General features: G+C 46.0%; 1 long non-coding RNA gene across 1 annotated transcript in view; it reads right to left on the reverse strand.

The window, feature by feature from the left end:
* Positions 1 to 497: 497 nt before the first annotated feature.
* LOC126952519 (uncharacterized) overlaps positions 498 to 24,478 on the reverse strand; it is a 33,231-nt gene continuing 9,250 nt past the window's right edge. Inside the window, exons 2-4 of the long non-coding RNA XR_007724923.1 lie at positions 20,200 to 20,844; positions 19,377 to 19,508; positions 498 to 603 (exon numbers count right to left, since the gene is read on the reverse strand). This is a non-coding gene — a long non-coding RNA (uncharacterized LOC126952519). The remainder of the gene's footprint in view (positions 604 to 19,376; positions 19,509 to 20,199; positions 20,845 to 24,478) is intronic.

Consider the following 24,478-nt stretch of genomic DNA (forward strand, 5'->3'; position numbering starts at 1 on the left):
CTTAGGACCAAGGTGTTCAAAACTTGTCTCTTCACTTTGTGATTCACATATCATCTGCCTGCCTTCTATGGTACACCAGGCTGAGGTCTCCCTACAGCGCTCTGTGATACGTTGCTGAATCGGAGAAAAGCTCTTGGCAGCAGGAGCTGGCCTGGCACTCACAGCTAAGCGCTGATGTTCTGTGGGACATAATCTGACATAACATCAACACCAGGCAACAAGCACCAACCCCACTCAGGATGGAGGAAGACGAAGACAAGACCACCCATAATCACTGCAAGGCTCTTGTATCGGTTCGAACCCCAAGAGCGCGCCAACAAACACCACAAGGCAGTGTGGAGCAACACGCTGTTTTAATGAGTGCCTGGTGCAGATGGGCTGAGGCCTAAAATGGCGTCAGCACCAAATGAGGATGGGGCAGGGGCTTTATAGTCTCCTGTAAACAGGACGTGTCTCAGTCTGATGTAACTGCTACTCGGTACCCAGATGGCCTCTCTCTTGGTCTTCAGTGGGTACGTGTCTTCCGGCCAGCTCTCTTCCTGCTTCTGCTATCTTGCTGACACACGCTGCTGGCGCAAGTGGTCTTGCACCTTGGGACTGGCCCTGAGAATGGAGGAGTTATTCACCCACCACCCCCAGCTTTCAGGCCTCAGGGAAAGTCTTTCATTCACATCTGAACATGGCCAAAAATAAGAGCATTCCTGAAATCAAAATGACCAGTGTCTCTCTGTCCTGGCCAATATGAGTGGCTGCGGCTTCTTTACCCAGCAGGGCTCTAACAGCTTCCTTTTTTTTTTCTTTCTGGATAAGAATGACCAAGATACTCAATCACAGAATTCACCACTTCCTGACAGCATCCAAGGCAGAGCAAAGCTCGCCTTCCTCAAGTCCTCCCCAAAACACAAGTGCAAATTCTCTAAGTCCTTTCCTACCCTCTTACTGAGACTCTCCAAGTTTCCCCATGGTGTGTGTCCTCCAGCACTGCACTGTGTGGTGAACCCAATATGTTCAGCTCCAGTGTGATCCTGTGGGCCTTTGGCTAAAGACTGATGCCCTCAGCTACTTGCCTTCCAGTTCCTGTGTCATTAAGAAGTACATTACATTTAGAAAACAAGATGAAACATGCTTCAGTATAAATCAGTTAATCCTCCTTTAAAGACTGAGAATTCTTTGTAACTATAACACAAACCAGTGTCAGTGGTGGTCAGTGAAAAGGCAAGTGCTTTTGCCTAGAAATACAAATTTTAACGAGTGCCTGTTAAAACAGGTCCTCCTTCTAACTTCTACCTTACGTAATACTTAATGTAAGAAGAAGGCCAAGGGGGCTGATGAAGAGTGTTCATGTCTGCAAGGTCAGACCCCAAGGAGGAACATGCAGAGAGCCTGACCCACAAATGGAAGGAAGGAAAAGGCAGGCTCCCCACTGTTCCAGGCAAGAGCATAGCCATGAACCAGGCAGGCAGGGTCCTTGCTCACTGGAGGCAAGTGTTCCCATGAGAGGAGACAGCAAACAGTGAACAGGATAATTTCAGAATGTGGGGGTGGGGGGTTGGGGGGGTGATATTAGAGGATAAAGAGGAGTGGACTCATAAAAGATCAGTTCTAAATATTGCCAAAGCATTAGCAGAAGAAGATGAGCTATATCTTTTTTTCTACATGCATATATGCTGTCCAGATGCCACCAGACTTCTGGGAATTTCTATGATGAATTCTAGATAATGTAACAATACTTTGTACTTATACATGGCTGCCAACTAGGAGCTCAGCTGGTGCCATTGACCAGGAACCCAGGCTGTGCCATATTTGGACCAAGGTTGTAAATGCAGGTGCTGCCTACCCTTCCTCAAAATGAGTATAGGATGAGGACACGCTGAACTGGCACTAAGGTATACAAATATTCAATTTCTAGGTAATTCTTTTTTTTTTTTTTTTTTTTTTTTTTTGAGACAGAGGCTCACTCTGTCACCCAGGCTGGAGTGCAATGGTGCCATCTCAGCTCACTGTAACCTCCACTTCCGGGGTTCAAGCAATTCTCCTGCCTCAGCCTCCCGAGTAGCTGGGATTACAGGTGTGTACCACAACTCCCAGCTTTTTTTTTTTTTTTTTTTTTTTTTTTGTATTTTTAGTGGAGACAGGGTTTCACCATGTTGACCAGGCTGGTCTCGAACTCTTGACCTCAAGTGATCCACCCGCCTCAGCCTCCCAAAGTGCTGGGATTACAGGCATAAGCCACCACGCCTGGCCAATTTCTAGGTAATTCCTTATTGTAGCTATGGAATCGTTCATCTTGGAAAAACAATACTCAGGAACATAGATAATTGGGTAATGATGATCTGGGATTGTATTTTTCCATGTTTGCTCAAAATCGCTTCACGGAGCCTCCAGAATCCCCAGCGTGGAAGGCCAGCGTGGTGGAGAGGCAAAGCTGCCATTCAGAGCGGCCACTGTCTGTGCGGGTTGGAAGTTTGCCCGCGGCCAGGCAGTTCCCTCGAGCTTATGGGTGAGTGCGCCATCAAAGAGGGCTGTTCCACTTCCAAAGAGTAAAGGAGCAAAGCATGAGCTGGGGCCAGCAGCTTCAGAGAAAGTCCCCCCCATGAGGCTGCCCACAGGGTCAGAAGGAGCCATCGTTCATCCTTCTGCAGAGCGACCCAGCAAAGCCCTTGACTTGCATGAAGTCCTTCTCACCCATAGCCTTCTCACTAGCAGCTGCCGCTGCAGTCTGCAACAGGCTAATGGTACCTGGGCTCACCAATAATTACACAGGTGACAGTTCCTCATTTTTAATAAGCATCAGGAGAAAGGCTTTTGCTGTCACCCTCACCCCAAAGCGTCACTTGCAGCCACACAGCACTCCCCGCACCCCTGCCCCAGCCATCTGCCCACAAGCCAAAGGCTTCCAATGACTTCCCAGAGACCTAAAAATGAAGGAAGTCAAGAAACTCTGCGCCTGGGCTCTGAACTGCGTTCCAACACAATTTTCTCCCATTCCATATCAGGCTTCCTTTGATGCAGACTTTCTCCCTTCATTGAGTCTGCACTTTCTCATTCTATGCCTCTGCCCTCAATATCCTTCCCACCTAGGACGCCCTCCCCTTGGTGGGCAGGACTAAATTCCACCTGCTGTTTTTCAGGTCCTGGTTCTCAGGCTTCCTCCTCTCCAACACCTGCTTGCACCATCCCAGCGGAGAGGAATCTTGCCTCCTCTGAGCCCCTTGGGACCAGTTCTGGGCTTCCGACTTTCATGTCTCACCATCCACCTGCAATACACAGTCCAGCTCCCTGAGAGACCCTGGGGCCTCCAAGTCTCACTCATACATGCTTCATCCATAGCACAGCACAGTCCCTCGGCATGATAGGGACTTCATAAATGGCTGCGGAATGAGTGAAAGGGCGTGATGATACTGTCTATAAGACACATGAGCTTGGAATAATAATTCTGTGTTCTCCCTTTAACACTTCTTCCTTTCTTCATTTGTTTTACTTATGTATTTTTTGTCACCTGCCATTTGAATTGATCATGTCTGTTCCCAAATTTCTACCTCTGAAGTCCTCTGCCCATTCCAAGAAATGTTTTCTGTTTTTCCTCCCTTTTATGTCTTTCCATAAAAAATAAAAGTCTTTCACTAGAACAGACAAAAATACAACAAAGAATGAAAAAAACAGAACCCAGGAGGAGATGTGATTTTACCAGGGGTATGTCAAGACCCTGTGAACTTGCATAGTTCACAAGCATGTGGAAGCCCGAGGTAGGACACATAGTAGTGTGCTAGGGCCTTTCTAACATCTAACACACATAGGAGTGTGCAAGGCCTCTCTAACATCTAACACACATCGGAGTGTGCAAGGCCTCTCTAACATCTAACAGACATCGGAGTGTGCAAGACCTAACCTCTAACACACATGGGAGTGTGCGAGGCCTAACATCTAACACACATAGGAGTGTGTGAGGCCTCTCTAACATCTAACACACATCAGAGTGTGCAAGGCCTCTCTAACATCTAACACACATCAGAGTGTGCAAGACCTAACCTCTAACACACATGGGAGTGTGCGAGGCCTCTCTAACATCTAACACACATGGGAGTGTGTGAGGCCTCTCTAACATCTAACACACATCGGAGTGTGCAAGGCCTCTCTAACATCTAACACACATCGGAGTGTGCAAGGCCTCTCTAACATCTAACACACATAGAAGTGTGCAAGCCTCTCTAACATCTAACACGCATAGGAGTGTGCTAGGGCCTGTTTAACATCTAACACGCATAGGAGTGTGCTAGGGCCTTTCTCCTGCTCAGTGTCAGGGTCCTTTCGGAGACTCCTTATGAGTCTCCAGGCTTTTATCTCTTTCCCTGTTTTGGCCACCAAAAATCGGCCTTCATCTTCTCCTAACAAAGCAGCCCCTCAGTGTCCCCTAGGGCCATTCTCTCCCCATCTCCCTAGAGCCAGTTCACCCACCACCCTGCTTTCTCCTCTTTCTCTCTTTTGCTGCCCAGGAAGCAAGTGTGTGGAACCTTTTCTTTGTGTGTTTTTGACAGGAGGCAGGCACTAGTCAGCAAGCACACATCTGCAGAAGTTCCGGAAGTTCTTATGCTCATGGTTCCTGAAGGACCCAATAGACTTGGCCCTCCACTTACATCAAGCTAGAGGTTGTGGCTCACTTCTCCCCTCACCCTCTACCCTTCCCTGAAGGCCGGGAGTCCTTTCCTCCACCATAATCCTTCTTCCAAGACAATCTGGCAGGACAAATGTGGTCCCCTGTATCAAGTGGGGGACTTTTTGTCCATTTCTACCTAAGGAGCATATAGTAAGAGGTAATGTCAAGATTGTCAGGTGCAGTACTTGGATTAGCTATTAAAAATAATTTCCCCACGGTTACACACTGCTTTCAGGGAACAGAGGGATCATTGTCTTTAGGAAACTTTTAAAATCTGTAGAACCTCATCTATCTGGAATAATTCAGTATCTGGCCAAAGCTAGGGAAATAAATGGACCCGCTGCTCAGAGCCCTCTGGTCTGTGGCCACCACCATTTATGTTGACAGCGTTCTTTAATTTCTTTGAATAGTCACGCCTTCTAGCCCAAGACAGTGTCTTCTTCATCACTAATTTGTCATAACATGTGTCTAAGCAGTTGAGAACATCCCAACAGAAACAACTTTAAGAATCCAAGACTCTCAAAGCAATGAATTCGCTGGCAGAGGGGCTGGCATGTGGGCTGTGCGTTGCTGAGGAAACCGCTTTCTCCTGGAAGGCATCCCGAGAATGGGAGAAGCTCCTCACCACTGAAATGTGGATTAAAGCCTACACTTCCTGCCAGGCCAAAAGAAGAGAGGAGCCCTGTACTGAGAAAGTCAGTCTTCTCCCTTGTGAAGAAACATTTGGATGTTACTTAAAAAAAACATTTGTTGCTACTATGAAGGAACAGTAAGTTGTAAAAGGAGAGAGAGCTTCTACAGCACAGGAGTTAACAGCAAATGGTCTTTGGGCTCAGGTGGCCATGGCTTGAATTCTGGCTGTGGCACTAACTACTTTGTCCCAGTTATTTACCCTTTGTAAGTTTAACGATCCCCAATATAAATGGGAATAAACCTACAGCCATGTCACAGCACAGCTACACGGCTCCCATGAGAGGCGTCCATGTGACGTGCTTAGCACGGTTGCCTGCACACTGTCGGGGGTGGACTGAGGCTGGCTCGTGCTGCTGTTAGAATGGTTATGATGATTATTGTTTATGCATGTGATGCTCCCAGGAAGTTCCAGGTTTTTTTGTTTTTTTTTGTTTTTGTTTTTGTTTTGAGACAGAGTCTCGCTCTCTCGCCCAGACTGGAGTGCAGTGACGCGATCTCGGCTCACTGCAAGCTTCACCTCCCAGGTTCACGCCATTCTCCTGCCTCAGCCTCCCGAGTAGCTGGGACTACAGACGCGCGCCACCGCACCCCGCTGATTTTTTTGTATTTTTAGTAGAGATGGGGTTTCACTGTGTTAGCCAGGATGGTCTCGATCTCCTGACCTCGTGATTCGTTTGCTTCCGCCTCCCAAAGTGCTGGGATTACAGGCGTGAGCCACCGTGCCCGGCTGGAAGTTCCAGTTTTTGAGGGGAGGAGAGGAAAGGAGGAGAGGAAAGGAAATCCCTGGACTAAATTAGAAAGCAGCAGTGAACTCAGACACAGAAGGGGTTGTGCTGCTCAGATGTAGGTCCCTCTGGTGTCTCAGTCCCAAGAAGTTCACAGCTGGACTCCTTGGGATTAACTATACTGCCTGGTGGCGAAGGGAAGGATGTGGACAGTAGCCCCAGACCTGGAAGGGTTCTTTAAGCCTTTCCTCTCAAGGCTTATTCTGGAGTTTTCGTTTTTTTGAGACGGAGTCTTTCTCTGTCGCCCAGGGTGGAGTGCAGTGGTGCTATCTCGGCTCACTGCAACCTCCGCCTCCCCAGTTCAAGCGAATTTTCTGCCTCATCTTCCCGAGTAGCTGGGATTACAGGTGTGCACCACCACATCCAGCTAATTTTTGTGTTTTTAGTAGAGACAGGGTTTCACCATGTTGGTCAGGCTGGTCTCAAACTCCTGACCTCATGATCTGCCTGCCTCGGCCTCCCAAAGTGCTGGGATTACAGGCAGGAGCCACCATGCCCAGCCCATTCTGGAGTTTTAAAAGAGTAGCACCTTTCTAATCAAGTACCACATGTAAAGACCTGCATTTAGCCAGACTTCATAGTCTCAATAAATAACTCCACCGAATGTTTACCCCCCTGAGATGTTGTCAAGCGTCAGATAAAGTAGCTGTCTCTTTTGCCAGGTTAAAAACTAAACTCTGCTTTGTCTTATTTAACAATAACCACAAAAACCAAAGCAGGCTGGGTGCAGCAGCTCACCCCTGTAATCCCAGAGCTTTGGGAGGCTGAGGCAGAATATCACAAGGCCAGGAGTTCAAGACCAGCCAGGGCAACATAGAGAGACCCCATTTCTAGAAACAAAAATTAAAAATTAGCCAGGTGGCCAGGCTAATTATGAAGTGTATACAGTAGTCCCCCTTATCTGTGGGGGATATGCTCCAAGACCCCCAGTGGATGCCTGAGACTGCAGATAATACTGGGTCCTATATATACTGTGTTTTTTCCTAAACTGTACACATACACCTATGCACAGTATGAGATTCGCAACCACAACTCATAATAAAATAGAACAATGATAACAATATGCTGTAATAAAAGTTATATGGGCCGGGTGCAGTGACTCATGCTTGTAATCCTAGCACTTTGGGAGGCCAAGGTGGGCGGATCATGAGGTCAGGAGATTGAGACCATCCTGGCTAACACTGTGAAACCCCATCTCTACTAAAAATGCAAAAATAAAATTAGCTGGGCGTGGTGGCGGGCGCCTGTAGTCCCAGCTACTCGGAAGGCTGAGGCAGGAGAATAGCGTGAATCTGGGAGGCGGAGCTTGCAGTGAGCCGAGATAGCACCATTGCACTCCAGGCTGGGCGACAGAGTGAGACTCCGTTTCAAAAAAAAAATAGCCAAGTATGGTGTTATATGCCTGTAGTCTCAGTTCTCAGGAGGCTGAGGCAGGAGGATTGCTTGAGCCCAGGAGTTGCAGGTTGCAGTGATCTAAGATTGCACCACACCACTGCACTCCAGCCTGGGCATTAGAGCAAGACTCTATCTCTAATATATATTAAAAACTGTAGAAATTAAAACAACAGCAAGGACACTCTCCATGGGGCAGACATTGACTCCGGAGCTTCTCCTCCTCCGTTTCCCAGCCTGAAGAGAGTCAGGGAGTTGTGGACTCCTGCAGTGCCTCTCTGTGGGGCCTGGCGAGATACGTTTCCAGTTCCACATCATTTTCAACAGTGTCACTATGAAGCGCATGGGCAGATTGAAATGAAGCCGAAAACTGGTCGGCTTCCAAAGAAAATTACCATAAATGGGAAACCTGAATATAGCTATTCATCCTCTGGCTTCAGGCTATGAATGGCTCATTAATTAGGGCCAGAAAAAAGTGGTGCCGTCTCAGACAGGATGGCAAAAAGGAAATGCTTCTTAACCAGGGGCCACAGCCAAGACTGGGGTCCCCGGTGCCCAGGCCAGCTGCAGGCACATGGTAGGTGGTCCTCACATAGGGAATGAAGAAATCAATACAAGGTTGGTGTCAAAATGTTGGGGTTTAAGCCCCTGCTTCACCATTTCCAGACACCACACACCTGCAAAAATCCTTTCCAAATTCCAGATTTCCACCTCTGTAAAGCAGACAAAAAACAACACACATCTCAAGATCATTGTGAGAATTATACGGGCTAATTCCAAAGAAAAGTTTTTTTTGTTTTTTGGGTTTTTTTTTTTTTGAGACGGAGTCTCACTCTGTCGCCCAGCCTGGATTGCAGTGGAGCGATCTCAGCTCACTGCAAGCTCCGCCTCCCGGGTTCACACCATTCTCCTGCCTCAGCCTCCCGAATAGCTGGGACTACAGGCGCCCACCAGCATGCTTGGCTAATGTTTTGTATTTTTAGTAGAGACGGGGTTTCACCGTGTTAGCCAGGATGGTCTCGATCTCCTGACCTTGTGATCTGCCTGCCTCGGCCTCCCAAAGTGCTGGGATTACAGGCGTGAGACACCACGCCCGGCCCAAAGAAAAGTTTTTAAGAGATATAGATTTTATGTAAGAAAGAGAAAAAGGAAATGAAGATTCCCTTAAAACTGTATTTCACTAAGCAAACTGAGAAAGACCTTTCATAACCACTACCCCAAGTAATAGAATACAATGTGGTTTATTATCAAGTGTTCATGAATGAAGTGTTGATTGACTTACTTTATAGTGGAGGATTCGGCTGCTTCCTCCAAAGCCATCCCTGCTCGTTGGAGTGGTGGGCTGCTCCTGGACCAGTGCCGCTCACAGCCTGCTTTCCTTCCACTACCCGGGAAGAGCCGCATCCCTGGGTGGGGAGCTCAGCGTGGATGCTTGGAGCTGTAAGCCTTGCTTGGGTGGATTGTGCACCTGTACATCAGGGCCTGGGGCAATGTGACTGGCCCAACTCAGAGGAATTGTGCCACCATTTATGATAAATGCTGAGTGTGTTTAATTTATAGTAGGCTCTTTTTAATCTAGATTTTCTTGGGTAATCTGGCAGGCAAAATAAACAGGTCCAATTAACTGTTGACTAACAGATCAATAATGGACCTGAAAACAGACAACCCAGGTGGCATTTTAGGGTCAAATAAAACTTCCTCAACATCTGCTTGGCTTCCTCCTCATCTCACTGCTCCCTCTCCCTGATGTCATTCCCCTTTTAGAGGGTGGTGAGAGTATGCTGACAAGGAAGACTCCTAAACTTATGTAACAAGGGACAGCCAGTCAAGAAAGGACCCACCTATTAGCATTGCTTGAGAGCTGAATTCAGCCATGTGCTTAAATAAAAGAAATAATTTCCATTTACTGAGCATCCACCATGTGCTAGGCACTTTGCATGTGCTATGCAGGATCCCTGTGAAATATAAATTATTATCTGTATTCTACAGATGAGGCTCAAACAAGATAAACAACGCATCCAAGCCCACAGAAGTACATTAAATGATAGAATTGAAATCAAATCTGTCTGGCTTCTAATCTATGTTTTAACCAAAACATCCCTTCCATAGCCTACCCGCTATGGTCTGAATGTCCCCCAAAATTCATGCATTGAAACTGAACCCCCATTGTGTCGGTGTTAAGAGGTGTGACCTTTTGGGGAGTGATTAAGTCATGAGGGCTCCACCCTCCTGAGTGGATTAGTGCCTTGCAAAAGGGCTGAAGGGAACTAGCTCAGGCCCTTCTTTGCCCTTCCGCCTTCCACCCCATGGGGACACAGCCTTCTCCCCTTCTGCCACATAAAGACCCTCACCAGATACTGAATGCCATAGCCTTGAACTTGGACTTCCCAGGCACCGGAACTGTTAGAAATAAATGTCTATTGATTATAAATCACTGTCTGTGGTATTTTGTTATAGCAGCACAAACAACAAAGACGCCACAAATTGCCTCTCACATTTACAACCTAGTATGTGTGACTTCTGCTCTCCTCCCCTGGAAATGCCAGTAACATAAAGATTAGCCAATTTCATTCATAACAACTTGCTCAGCAATCAGTTTAAACATCTATACATATTTAATCACAGATCTGCTTGTAAATCGATTTCCCATGAAAACTTGAACTGGACAGGATTTGACAGTCACTCAGATTCTGGTCACTGCTAGGGGTGCAGAAGAGCAAACAACAGGCTTATAGCACAGGAAGAGGCCCCGTTTAAATCCTGATTCTGTCTCTTTCTGGCTGCATCAGTTGGGTTTTCAGTTGCAAACAGTAGAACACATATGTAGCCGAAAACCGCCTATTGAAAGGGAGCTTATTAGGATGACGGGAGGGCTGGAGATTCAGGCTGGCCAACTGCAGAAGCCCAGTGAGGCTGGGCCCAGCCAGGGTGATCACAGGAACATCCTAAAGGATGCCACCCTTGCCCCACTGGGCAGTCACCTTCCTGCTGAGCAGCATCCCAGACTCTCCCCACCTCTCCCTTCCAAGTCAGCATAGCAGGAGCAGCATCCAGTGGTCATGCTCAGGCCATCATCTGCTGCCTCCCTGTTGGAGGCTGAGAGAGAACATCTGCCCTGCGGGCTCCACCCTCCCACTACGGAGCTTAAGGGAGCGCTGTGCTTCACATCATGCAGGTGTCCCGTGAGTGGTAACCCCCTCCACCTCCCCCTTCCCTTCCCTCTACCACTGATGGCTGTAACTCCTCCAGTCTACCAGACCCTTGCAAACAGTCCAGCTCCTGCCCAACCTCTGAGAAACAGGAACTGGTGACAGTCATCCCATCCTGACACTTCCCCTTCTTTGCTGCTGTGGCCACTTGCTGTCCCCTGGCCAAAAGATGTGAGCTTTTCATAGAGTCCCTGTATGGTTCTATATTGCTGGTCACAAAAGATCTTTGTTTGTTTGATTGGTTTTTTGAGTTTTTGTTTGTTTGTTTGTTTGTTTCTGAGATGGAGTCTCGCTCTGTCACTCAGGCTTGAGAGCAAGTGGTGCTATGTCCGCTCACTGCAACCTCTGCCTCCCGGGTTCAAGTGGTTCTCCTGCCTCGGCCTCCTCAGTAGGTGGGATTGATTACAGGCACATGCCACCACATCCAGCTCATTTCATTATTATTATTTTTTTATTTTTATTTTTTTTTAGAGACAGAGTCTCACTCTGTCGCCCAGGCTGGAGTTCAGTGGTGTGATCTCAGCTTACTGCAAGCTCTGCTTCCCGGGTTCATGCCATTCTCCTGCCTCAGCCTCCTGAGTAGCTGGGACTACAGGTGCCCGCCACCACGCCCAGCTAATTTTTGTACTTTTAGTAGAGACGGTGTTTCACCATGTTAGCCAGGATAGTTTTGAACTCCTGACCTCGTGATCCACCCACCTCAGCCTCCCAAAGTGCTGGGATTACAGGCACAAGCCACTGCACCTGGCCAATTTTTTTTTTTTTTTTTGAGACAGAGTCTTGCTCTGTCACCCAGTCTGGAGTGCAGTGGCACGATCTCGGTTCACTGCAAGCTCCGCCTCCCAGGTTCACACCATTCTCCTGCCTCAGCCTCCCAAGTAGCTGGGACTACAGGCGCCTGCCACCACCCCTGGCTAATTTTTGTATTTTTTAAGTAGAGACGTGGTTTCACTGTGTTAGCAAAGATGGTCTTGATATCCTGACCTCATGATCCGCCTGCCTCAGCCTCCCAAAGTGCTGGGATTACAGGCGTGAGCCACTGTGCCTGGACTCAATGTTTTTATTTTTAATAGAGATGGGGTTTCACCATGTTGGCCAGGCTGGTCTCGAACTCCTGACCTCAAGTGATCTGCCTGCCTCAGCCTCCCAAAGTGCTGGGATTACAAGTGTGAGCCACCATACCTGGCCTGGTTATAAAATATCTTATTAACACTGGGCTACAAGTGAAATAATGGAAACACAGCAAATCAGTTGCAGGAAATATTCTGAGAATATCTTTTAGAAGTCATTGGGACCCCAGAGAGAGCATTTCATTTGATGACAAGTGACCTCGTTCAAAAGCAACCTCTGTTACTAACTAGTGTGACCCTGGGCCTGTGCATTCACCTTCCGGTGTCTCTTTCCTCACCTAAGAAAGGTAGTAAATAATATTTCCTGAGCAACCTGCAACATGAGAGTCAACAAGTGCCTCCCATAGAAAGAGCTGCACAAACAAAGTGCCTTTGAGAGGGTAGAAGGAGAGTTGTGCAAGGGAAGGACAGGGCTGTGGAGGGCGTCTGACCTTCCATATGGCCCCTGCTCTGCTCAGCTCAGCCCAAAGGCAGAACCGATACAGATTCCCTGGCCATGGGCACCAGCACGCCTACTTGTAGGGGCCTGTCCTTCCTACAACAGCAGTGGGTGCCCAGAATCCTGCCTCCCTAAAACTATATTCACTCTGTCTACATAGCTTTCAAAGTACATGTTCTGATGCAGTAGGTTTAAAACTCAGCCTTTTTGTATGTCTTTTCCCTTTGCTGTGGCTCTATCATGCAGGGCCTCATTGGGAACTGGCTAATACAGTTCACACTCTGTGAAGGACTTGCAGCTCATCCCAGATGACCACTTACACATTCTTACCAACCACATAAGAACAGAGGAGCATCTTGTAAAAAGACTGAACCCATGCCCTCCTCTCTTCCCCAGCTTGGACTGAAGCAGCCACATTTACAGAGGAAAAAGACATAAAAATCAGCTTTTTCAACACTCTCAGCACTATGGGTGGTTTCTTTCTAAAGCCAGAAAATTTGGTAAAAATGAAGGGCAGCTCAAATTTGACACGCTGCAGCCAAGGGAGAGACAAACGTAGTTATCCGAAGCAGTACTGCAGCAAAGTAAAGTACTATTGCGTCCCTTCTTTGAAGATATCTCCAGCCACCATTTTTCTCAGAAGTCCTAACTTTTGAATTAAAATAATATGTGTGGGTATGAATTTATATACCCACAAATATTTATAATTCCAAGATGCAACACTCATGCTTGCATTTTCTAAAGTCAAAGGCATGGAAATGTCTGTGATGCTGTGTTGGAAATCAGATAACTTGTTAGCTGCGTACCACAAAGGAAATACAAACAAAACAAAGGATCTACAATTGTTAACTTAATGTCCCCTGTCACTCAAGGGACTTTTGAGAAACACAATTTATAACTGTATTAATCTTTTCCAAACACAGACATTAAAAATAAGCAATAACCTACTTTGATAATAACTATATAGCTATGAAAAAAATCACTCATTGAATCATAATTTGATTAGTCCTCTTCCAGGAGGCTCTATGATAAAACTTTGCTTTACATACAGGATCACAGACTTTTGGAGACTGATGAAGGCTTGTTCTGTTCCCTAATTTCATATTCAGATGAGCAAAGTTGACCTGGAACGGTCAACTGGCTCGTCCAGGGTCACCCAGCAATAGTGGGCATGGGAGAGCAGAACCCGCCCACTACTCTGACACTGGTGTCCCTCCATTGCCCCACCTGTATACAGCAAGAATTAATTTATTATCACCCCATTTGCTCCACGGAAGATGAAATACACAAAAGGCACCATACCAGGACCAACAAAGCCTACCTAATGAAAAGAGACAGGTCACAAAGCATTTGGCAGGAACAGAGTCATTTCAGGTGGTGACAGGTTTTAGTCTAATTTATTTCTGAGTGAGGAAGATGCATTGATTCATTTTTCTCCCAACCTAGTCAGACCACTAGTTTTTCATCATCATACATATCCATTTGTTACAAGTTCTTACCAATGCAAGTTCCTGTTCACAAGTATTTCAAACATCAAGATTTTAAAATGTGTCTTGAATGTAAAACTATTTTTATCATCACAACCTCAACTTATAAACAGGTTGTGTTCAGAAGTCCTTTTGTAACTCATTTTTGTTTTATTTGTTTATTTATTTTTAACCCTTTTTTTTCGTTTTTGAGACAGAGTCTCGCTCTGTTGGCTGGGCTGGAGTGCAGTGGCACAATCTCAGCTCACTTCAAGCTCTGCCTCCCCGGTTCACGCCATTCTTCTGCCTCAGCCTCCCCAGTAGCTGGGACTACAGGCGCCCACCACCACACCAAGCTAATTTTGTTTTTGTATTTTTAGTAGAGACGGGATTTCACCGTGTTAGCCAGGGTAGTCTCGATCTCCTGACCTCGTGATCCACCTGCCTCGACCTCTCAAAGTGCTGGGATTACAGGTGTGAGCCACCACGCCTGGCCTATTTTTAACTTTTTGAGACTGAGCCTCACTCTGTTGCCCAAGCAGGAGTTCAGTGGCACGATATTGGCTCACTGCAACATCCACCTCCCAGGCTCAAGGGATCCTCCCACCTCAGCCTCCCAAGTAGGTGGACCACAGATGCACACCACCATGCCTGGCTAATTTTTTGTAGTTTTGGTAGAGATGGGGTCTCACCCTGTTGCCCAGGCTGGTCTCGAACTCCTGAGCTCAAGCAGTCCGCCCACCTCGGCCTCCTAAAATGCTGGGATTAAAGGCGAGAGCCACCACACCTGGCCTTGTACTTCATGTTTAGAACCTGGAACTTACTTTCTACCAGAAAGGATTCTAAAAATAGAAATTAGGTGCCCAGCCAGGTCTTCCCAGGAGTCTAACCCACAAAGCCCATAGAGGCACTCAAGCAGCCCCCCGAGCACTCAGGACCCTGGAATCTGAGCCCCTCCTCTTTCCTGCTTCTCCTTCATTCCGGTGACAAGAGTAGTAGGAATCCAGCCCTTTTCCTCTCCCAAAATCCACTAAAAGAAAACCCAGAGAGCGTGCCTGAAATGGAACCTCTCCCATGTGACTGAGAGCCAGTTCGCCCACGGTGTGGCCAAGGATTTCATTTGGATTCCTCCTGCTGCTGGGGAACAAAAGGCTCCCCCAGAGTCTCCTTCCTCAGGCCAATTGGCTGTGGGCCTTTTGCACTGGAAATTCAGGAAACTCTTGTATTACTAATCTAGCTGACAATGAAGGTTCCTGAAAATTCTACCACTCTCTTCCTAATTCTAAGAAGATAAACAGTTTATACCCACCTCAGTGAGATAAATACGGGCTTTGGAGCCAGAGGAAACATGAGTCTAAATCCCTGCCTTCCACTTTCTAGTGGCAGTGTCTAGTGTCTCTGTGAGACAGCGCACATGTGGGCACTTTTAGCCCTGGTGTCCAGTGCTCCCCACACTACGGTGCCAATCTCCCTCAGGAGTCTCTCTCCTCCCAGCAGCATTTCTGATCACCAGATGCAATGAAAAAGGAAAGAAAGGTAAAATGAGAAACACTAAACAAAGGAATGGTGATACGGCACAGGTTTCTCTTAGGGCTTAACTCTTCCCAGTGTCATGGGGTGAAGAAGGGGAGCTCTCTTTCCCAGGAGGATGGAGGAAGAAAGGAAGGCAGGTTCTGCGATCCCTGCAAGACCTGGGGCTCCCTGCTCACCAAGCCCCATTCTCTCTTGGCTTTCCCAGGTGTGCTGAAAGGAAGGATCACAAATACTTGGGAAGGTGAAAGAATAAAACACACTCCACAAGCCTGAGCTCCATCCTGCCTTTAGAACTACTGATAAACATCAGGGATTTTTCTGTGCTAGCAAGGAGGGACATAAGTCTAATCATGCACATCTGTTTTACAAAGTTATCCATCCCCTTCTCCCAGCAAACTCCTCTGATGTGAGTTGTACTGCAAATGCCAACCACCTCTGCAGGATTTCCCAAGATGCCTCATTCATTCAGCAGATGCACATTAATCACCTATGATGTGTTCATCACTGTGCCCAGTGCTGGAGTCACCAACCATAGGCCATGCAGATAAGGCAGAGGGCAAGTGTGCTAGCTTGAGATTGGACTTGCTCCTGGGCAGCCCACTTCGGTTCCTTACCAAAGTGTCTTCAATCGCTGGACTCCAGGCTTCAGGCTCCACCTCTTCACACAGCCCTTCACACTCCACTTTCACATCTCTCTGTCACTGAGGGACTGGGACATGCAGTCCCTTGCTTGAGTCACATGGTTGGTTAGTGGCACAACAGGAACTAGAATCATGGACCCTAGGTTCCTCCCTGGACCACTAGACCAGGCTTCCTCTGAACTGTCTGCTTGGTCAAGGCTGGGGTTGAAAGTAGGAAGACATAGCCAAGGTTTAATGGAAGAAGGAAGGTGTATGAAGCCCAAATCTCATCCACATATCCGGAGTTTTCTCCTTGTGCTTTAGATTCCTTGGATGCGAAATGAAATTGGTAAATGAGAATTGGGTCTCCGGATGATTCTCTTGAACTGCCCCTCCTGGCAGAAGAGCAGGAGTGAGTGTTTTGCTCCTAAGGACCAAAACCCAGCCCACAGCAGCACTCTACAAAACAGTAATTTTTTGATGTTCCTTGTTTTCACTGAAAAGGAAAATCATGTCCAGTTCTGCATTTTACTCCATAGTATAGCTAGATTTGTTTTAATATAAACAAATATTAATACGCTTATCCTGTACAAATTTTTGACCAAAATGAGTCTCCGGGGCAATGCACCAGCTGACCCTGTGGTTTCTTGCACTTTTGTCACCCATCTGAGTACTAACGGGCATGTGGCTCAGTGTGAGATGTGGAGACTTACATATCTCCTAAATCTCACCCGCACATCCTGCAGGCCTACACTTGAGCTTCAAGTAAACAGCTGGGGAGTCACACTTAGGTTTGATAATGAGTATCAAGAAGACATCAATTCAATAATGACTTTTGCATTCATATGTGCTCCATATAAATGACCTCCCCCTTGCACCCACACCAGCCTGGCCCAGGACCCAAGTGACCCTTGGAAGAGGATCAGCCAGGTGCCAGGCAGAGTTGTGGGCTGGAAAGAAACACTTGCTCCCGCTTAACAAACTAGCATATCGTGGATCTTCACAATAATGTGGAACAATGAGGGATTGCTTTTAAATGTTTAAAATCACTCCATCATTTACTAATCATTAAGAATTTTATTGTCAACTTCTTGTGAAAAGCAACCACACTTCTTCTGATAGCTCTTAGTAACCAAAACTTTTTTTTTTTTTTCTTTTTGAGATGGAGTCTCACTCCATCGCTCAGGCTGGAGTGCTGTGGCGCGATCTCGGCTCACTGTAAGCTCCCCCTCCCGGGTTAATGCCATTCTGCTGCCTCAGCCTCCCGAGTAGCTGGGACTACAGGTGCCCACCACCACGCCCGGCTAATTTTTGTATTTTTTTTTTAGTAGAGACGGGGTTTCACCATGTGAGCCAGAATGGTCTCAATCTCCTGACTTCGTGATCCACCCGCCTTGCCCTCCCAAAGTGCTGGGATTACAGGCATGAGCCATGGCGCCCGGCCAGTAACCAAAACATTTTTACAATCGTATTTAAGCACTTCCTTTTGTAGGGTAGCTAATGAACTGTGCAGGTGTCTGTTCAGATTTTGGAATTTTCGTGGATCCCTCATCCATCCACTGAGTTAGAACTGGTAAGAGTTTCCAGCCTTCCGATTTTCTGAACACGCAGTGCTGAGGTTACGATGGAGGACAGGAGTTAGTGGGAACCCTTTGTTATCTAGGAGGCTTCATTTGCCTACACTTTCATCATTTCTGAGCCACCATAGGGCAGTTTATTGTATTATGAAAGTTTATTTGCATAAAAATCTTCATTTGTTTTCTTGAAATTATGTTAACTGAGAAAAAAGAGCACATGACAGTATAAACACCTCTCACACAAACAGCTATCAAGAGATAATTTAAATGTTTTCTAGGGAGGCCAAGGTGAACAAATCGCTTGAGGCCAGAAGTTCAAGACCAGCCTGGCTAACATGGTGAAATGCTATCTTTACTAAAAATACAAAAATTAGGGGGGTGTGGTGGTACATGCCTGTAATTTAATCTACCGCGGCAAGGGGGTGGGGGTTGGGGGGGGTGGGAGGCTGAGGCAAGAGGATCGCTTGAGCCCAGGAGGCAGAGATTGCAGAGAGCTGAGATTGCCTGGGTGACATAGACCCTGTCTTAAAAAAAAAAAAAAAAAAAAAAAAATTATTTAAATTTAACATTTATGAGGGCCTTTTTCTATGAAGTTGCCTGTATTTCCCTTTCCTTCCTTCCTTCCTTCCTTCCTTCCTTCCTTCCTTCCTTCCTTCTTTCTTTCTTTCTTTCCTTCTTTCTTTCTTTTTTGAGACGGAGTCTCGCTCTGTCACCCAGGCTGGAGTGCGGTGGCGCGATCTCGGCTCACTGCAAGCTCTGCCTCCTGGGTTTAGGCCATCCTCCTGCCTCAGCCTCCCGAGTAGCTGGGACTACAGGTGCCTGCCACTACGCCCAGCTAATCTTTTGTATTTTTAGTAGAGACGGGGTTTCACCGTGTTAACTAGGATGGTTTCAATCTCCTGACCTGGTGATCCGCCCACCTCAGCCTCCCAAAGTGTTGGGATTACAGACAGGCGTGAGCCACTGCTCCCGGTCTCCATTTTTTTCAAAAAGTATATCTCTATTGGAGTTAAAAATGGTTTGATGGAATAATATAATTTCAACTAATTGAAATTATATTTTAATTATTATCCATCTCCAATATTTATTATAGTCTTAGTGTACAGTTTGTTAAGCCCATATTTTCCTTGAGGACTGAAGTCACTGTGAGTAAACTGCCACAAGGTTATTTTATTTCTGGAGGTTGTCTCCCCTAAGTACTGTGAAAACGTGTCATCTTGACGGGCTGTCAACACGGACATTTTCTCATTTACTAAGTAGGAGAATTCTGCAAGCACTTTCCATTATTTAAGAATTCATGGCCGAGCTTAGTGGCTCGCGCCTGTAATCCCAGCACTTTGGGAGGCCGAGGCGGGCGGATCACCAGGTCGGGAGATCGAGACCATCCTGGCTAACATGGTGAAACCCCGTCTCTACTAAAAATACAAAAAAGTTTGCCAGTGCGGTGGCGGGTGCCTCTCGTTCCAGCTACTCGAGAGGCTGAGGCAGGAGAATGGCGTGAACCCGGGAAGCGGAGCTGGCAGTGAGCTGAGATCGCGCCACTGTACTCCAGCCTGGGCAACAGAGGGAGACTCTGTCTCAGAAAAAAAAAAAAAAAATTCACAGCAAAAGATAAAAGCTTTTATTTTTGTTATTTATTTCTGTTTTATGAATGTGGCCCTTTCAGCTTTATAACAACAATCCAAATCAGTGTGCGAAAACCACACACAACCACTCTCCCGAGGAACACACATCCAGGTAACTGAAGCCTGAATGAAACAGTATTTTTTCATTTGGTTTTCGTGGAATTCCGCCTCAGGTAGTCCTACCGCCTCCCCAAGGCCTGTGCTCATAGCTTTTTCTAGCCCCTAGGAGACTGGACCCTGGCAGCCCGCTCACCTCTGTCTCGCTCTTTAACTGCAGCACCCTCTGGTGTACATTTTGATTTTAGCAGCCGAAGTCACTGGCCGTGTGTCATGTTGCTGGTGGGTCCTGGTGGTAGTTTTATCTTCTGTTTCTCTCAGGTAGTATCTAGAGATAAGTTAGAACGACAAGGGTTTGTAAGAAATAATAACAGTAAAAATTCGGAAAGCCAGACTCTCCAATGCTCACCGTAAAATGCTAAGGAAATAACCTCACTCTCCCCTAAGGACCTGGAGACATTGGCTTAGGAACTCACCTCATAGATCATTTAGGGCAACTCCCTCATCTGAAAGACAAGAAATCAAGGCCCGGAGGAGTTAAGTGACTTGTCAGGCTGATACAGTGAGTTGGGTTGACCACCGAGGCCTTCTGCTACCCCCTATGATGGAAAGAGCTACAATTCTCTGAGTATTACCACGAGCCAAGCACTATGCTAAGTCTATTACAGGCACTGGCTTATTTGAGGCCCACAGCAATATTTGAGGTAGGTACTATCATGATGCCTATTTTACACACAGGGAAGTATAAGCTTAGCGAGCGAGACTGAGGAAACGTGCATGCCCCATGTCACACAAACACAGGGTTTCTGACTGCAGAGCCGGTGCTTGAAACCACAACTGATCTTACTGCCTTTGTGGCAATTGTATACTTATATATGGATATGCACATATGTAGATACACGGATACAGGTGTATGGATGTACATGAATTTACACGTATATGATATATCAGTAAGCAAGATATAGTATCATTTTGCATATTTTGAAACTTAAACCAAATGGTATTATAATTGTATGTACCTGGGGGGCAGATGGGAGAAGGATAAGTCCATTCCATCTGCTTTCTGCTGTGCCTTCCTATACTACAGAAACAGGAAAGCTAAAAACTACATTTCCCAGACTCCTTTACAACCAGAGTCAGGATGTGGTGCAGATTCAGTCACTCAAATGTTGGGGAATTGCAGCAGGGGCCAGGCATCTGCTGCTCCTGCTGCCAAGCCCAGCGGGGGAGATACTCAGTTTTCTGGGCAGTGTTAGCTGAGGTCCTGGGCTCTGGTCGCTGGCTCTGAGGTGCTGAGAGCAGGGCACGTGGCGTCCATTTGAAGCTGAAAATCCTCGCAGGCACAGTGGGATCTGCAGCGGGCAACAGTGGCTGTGGTTTCTGAGGGTGGTAGGTTTCTGATTATGGATGGATTCCTTCCTTGTCTTGGTGGCTTCCTAACTGTGGCAGTAGTGATATGGTAAAGAGTCAGCGGCCTTTTGATTCTAGTGGCTCACGTGCGCTTTGGATGGCTTCATGGGGCTGTGCAAACAGATATTGGAGTCCAGAGCCTGCCAAGAGTGGGACTGGACCCTCAGAGTAAAGGTGGACTGATGGTCAACCAGTCTTCAAACAGAAGGCAGTCCGGGTTCAAGGCTTCTGAATGTCCCAAAATATCTCAATTCCTACAGCAAAATTCAAGCAATTTTATAGCTATCAAGTACCTGATATAAGCAAATGAAATTCATTTCTGGAGGAAGGAAATATCATGCTACCTTTTTTTTTTTTTTTTTTTTTTTTTTTGAGATGGGGTCTCATTCTGTCACCCAGGCTAGAGTTCAGTGGTGCGATCACAGCATACAGCAGCCTCCACCTCCCAGGCCCAGGTGATCCTCCCACCTCAGTCTCCTGAGTAGCTGAAACTACAGGTGCATGACCCCACACTCAGCTAATTTTTGTATTTTTACTAGAGATGGCGTTTTACCATGTTGCCCAGACTGGTCTCAAACATCTGGCCTCAAGCCATCTGCCCCACCTCAGCCTCACAAAGTGCTGGGATTATAGGAGTGCGTCACTATGGCCAGCCCATCCTACACTTTATATTCTATCAACAGCAATTTTTAAAACATCGTACCCAGAACGTAGACAAAGATAACCAACCACATGGGAAGATAAGATAGCCGAAATGAGAACCAGAGAACCAGCTGAAATGTACAACAGAGACAGAAAATATATGGAACCTCTAGATCAGTACTCTGATAGAAATATAATGGAAGCCACAAGTGTGAGCCACACAGGGAATTTTAAATATTCTAGTGAACACATTGAAAAAATAAAAAGAAACAGGTGAAATACATTTTTACAATATTTTTAACTCAATATGTTTTAACTCAATTTTTTTAACCAAAACTATTATTTCAACATGTCATCAATAGACAAATGAATAATGAGACATTTGACTTCTTTTTTTTTTTTTTTTTGGAGAGAGTGTCGCTGTGTCACCCAGGCTGGAGTGCAGTGGCGCAATCTTGGCTTACTGCGAGCTCTGCCTCCCAGGTTCATGCCATTCTCCTGCCTCAGCCTCCCGAGTAGCTGGGACTACAGGCACCAGCCACCACGCCTGGCTAATTTTTTGTAGTTTAAGTAGAGACAGGGTTTCACCATGTTAGCCAGGATGGTCTCAATCTCCTGACCTCGTGATCTGCCTGTCTTGGCCTCCCAAAGTGCTGGGATTACAGGCGTGAGCCACCACACCCGGCTGACATTTGACATTTTTATACTAAACCTTTGAAATTTGGTATGCACCATATACTACAGTACATCTCAATTCAAACTAATTGTATTTCAATTTCTCAATAGCCTCGTGTAGCTAGTAACTGCTGGGTTAGACCTTGCAACTTCAAATTTTAGAATTATCTGGTCAGGTGTAGTGGCTCACACCTATAATCCCAGCACTTTGGGAGACCAAGGCGGGAGAATCACCTGAGGCCAGGAGTTCAAGACCAGTCAGGCCAACATGGTGAAACCCTGTCTCTACTAAAAATACAAAAATTAGCCAGGTGTGGTTGTGTAGCAGGACGAGCCGCAGACAAAACTCCTCAGACATCGGATTAAAGAAGGAAAAGGTTTTTTATTTGGCTAGGAGCATCGGCAGATTTGCCATCTTAAGAGCCAAGCTCTCCGAAAAAGAAATTCTTGGCCTTTTTAAAGGCTTACAACTTTAAGGGGTCCACATGAAAGGTTCGTGATAAACCGAGCAAGCATGGGAAACATGACTGGGGGCTACATGCCTCAGCTAACAGAACAAAAAGTTTTACAATGCTTTTTTCATGCTGTGTCTGGAATTTACAGATAACACAAGTAGTTTAGGTCAGGGGTTGATGTTATTATTATTATTTTTTTTACTCCTAGGGCAGGGTGGTGGTGCTGAGGTTGTCTGGCTATTTATCTTACTTTGGTTTCTTTCTAACTTTTTGCTTTCTCTCTCCTCCTGTCTTGTGAACTAGGCAAGGTGTGGGGAGTAGGAGTGGTCTCCTTCCTTATCCCCCTCTTTGAGAATTTTCACTAATTAGTGGGAGTTTTATTTTTATTTTTTGAGTCTTTCTGCGAGACACAGTGATAGTGTTTTATGTAACACACTTGCGTTGAAGTTTTCTGACGAACCATGGTAGCTACAAACCCTTCTTTCATTTGAAGGAGTAAATGTAATATACAGGGGAGCAGCAAGCGAGTTTCTAGTACTAGTAATACACTTACAATGAGGGTTTTAAATTTTCTTATAGCTGTAAACTATTTTCTAAATGAAGACCAAGGATCAAACCTGTGTTAAACCTGTACAGGCACATGTACCAACTTTGTCATGTCCTAAGCAGGTTAGTTTTTTTACTGGGTCTTAAAAGCTTTTTCTTAGCGAGTAACACAGTATTTTTTAATAACAAGTTTTTAAGAGCCAGACGCTTGAACTTGGGGCATCTGTTTGGGGAAAGTGTTAAAGTGAAGTTATCTGGAGGCATGAACTCTTTTGCTTCTCAAGGCCATTGGTGTCTTATGTTAGCCTTTTTATAAATATAACACGAAGAAACATTTAGTCTGCTAGCAATGTTTACAGCCAACTGAGCAAATAGGTTTTTTCTTTTTTTGCTAAAGGAGGAGGTTCTGGTAACTTCTGGTTATAGTTTCAAGAATGACTGAAAGACTCGGAATTGTCGCTGGGCTGGACGGGTCTGGGTTTCCTAAGTAGCATGTGTACACTGGGGACACCTTATACGGGTGTTTCTTCTAGCATGGTCATGGAGGTTAACAACAACAAAACAATGTACAGCATATTCATATCCAGCAAGGACAAAACAAGTCCTTACTTGGGAAAAAGGTTGAATACAGTGACAGAACAAGAGGAAAACAGTATTACAGGAAAACTATTAATCTTAAGATTTTTAACTCCATTTACTTGCTTGATGAGTCCTCAAGCTTTGGCCATGCATACACTAGTCAGCTGCCGGTGTGTGACTAGAGCAGGGCTTCTTATCTCCTCAAGCTTCAGCCGTGTGTAGACTGATCAGCCCCCAGAGTGACCAGAGCAGGGCTGTCATCCTCAGCAGCAGCTTGGTCTCGTCTAGGGATCAGCCGGGTTGGATGATCTGTTTCCTGCTGGCTGGTCCACTTGTCCTGAGCTGCCGGTGTTAGCTGACTGTGGTGGATCCAAGACACAACACCTGCAACTTTAACAGCAGTGGGAGTGGACAAGGTTACAGTAGAGGGCCCATCCTATATGGGTGCTAGAAAAATTAGATTTTACTTTAAACAGAGTCACTAGATTTAAAGTGGTGTCAGACTTATAGGCATTTCCATTTACTCAATCATGAACACTTCAAATGGCTATTTTTAAATCCTGCATTTGTTTTTTTAAGGTTAATTCCCTTAGTTTCTGGAGGTCACCTTTAATTTGACTTATGATTTGGGGGTGGCCGACTGAACAAAATCTTATAGGGCAAATACCTAGTTTGTTTGGTGGGAGTGCATCTGACTCGGAGGAGGACCGTAGGCAAAAACCTGATTTTATCTTAAATGATTTTCTGGCAATATTTTTTTTTAGTAGCTGCTCGGGTGTCCAGTTCATGCATTCCACCTTTTCTTGAACTTTGTGGCCGATAGACTGTGTGTAACTTTTATTTTATTTTTAACAGTCTTATTAAATCTTGCACTATTTCAGCTACAAATGCTGGCCTATTGTCTGACTTTAAAGTTAGAGGTAGTCTAAACCTGGGGATAATGTCTTTTAACAGTACTTTAGTCACTTCTTGTACTTTTTCTGTCCTGGTG

The sequence above is a fragment of the Macaca thibetana genome, chromosome 4 (assembly GCF_024542745.1).
Source record: "Macaca thibetana thibetana isolate TM-01 chromosome 4, ASM2454274v1, whole genome shotgun sequence".
In the NCBI taxonomy this organism is placed as follows: Eukaryota; Metazoa; Chordata; class Mammalia; order Primates; family Cercopithecidae; genus Macaca; species Macaca thibetana.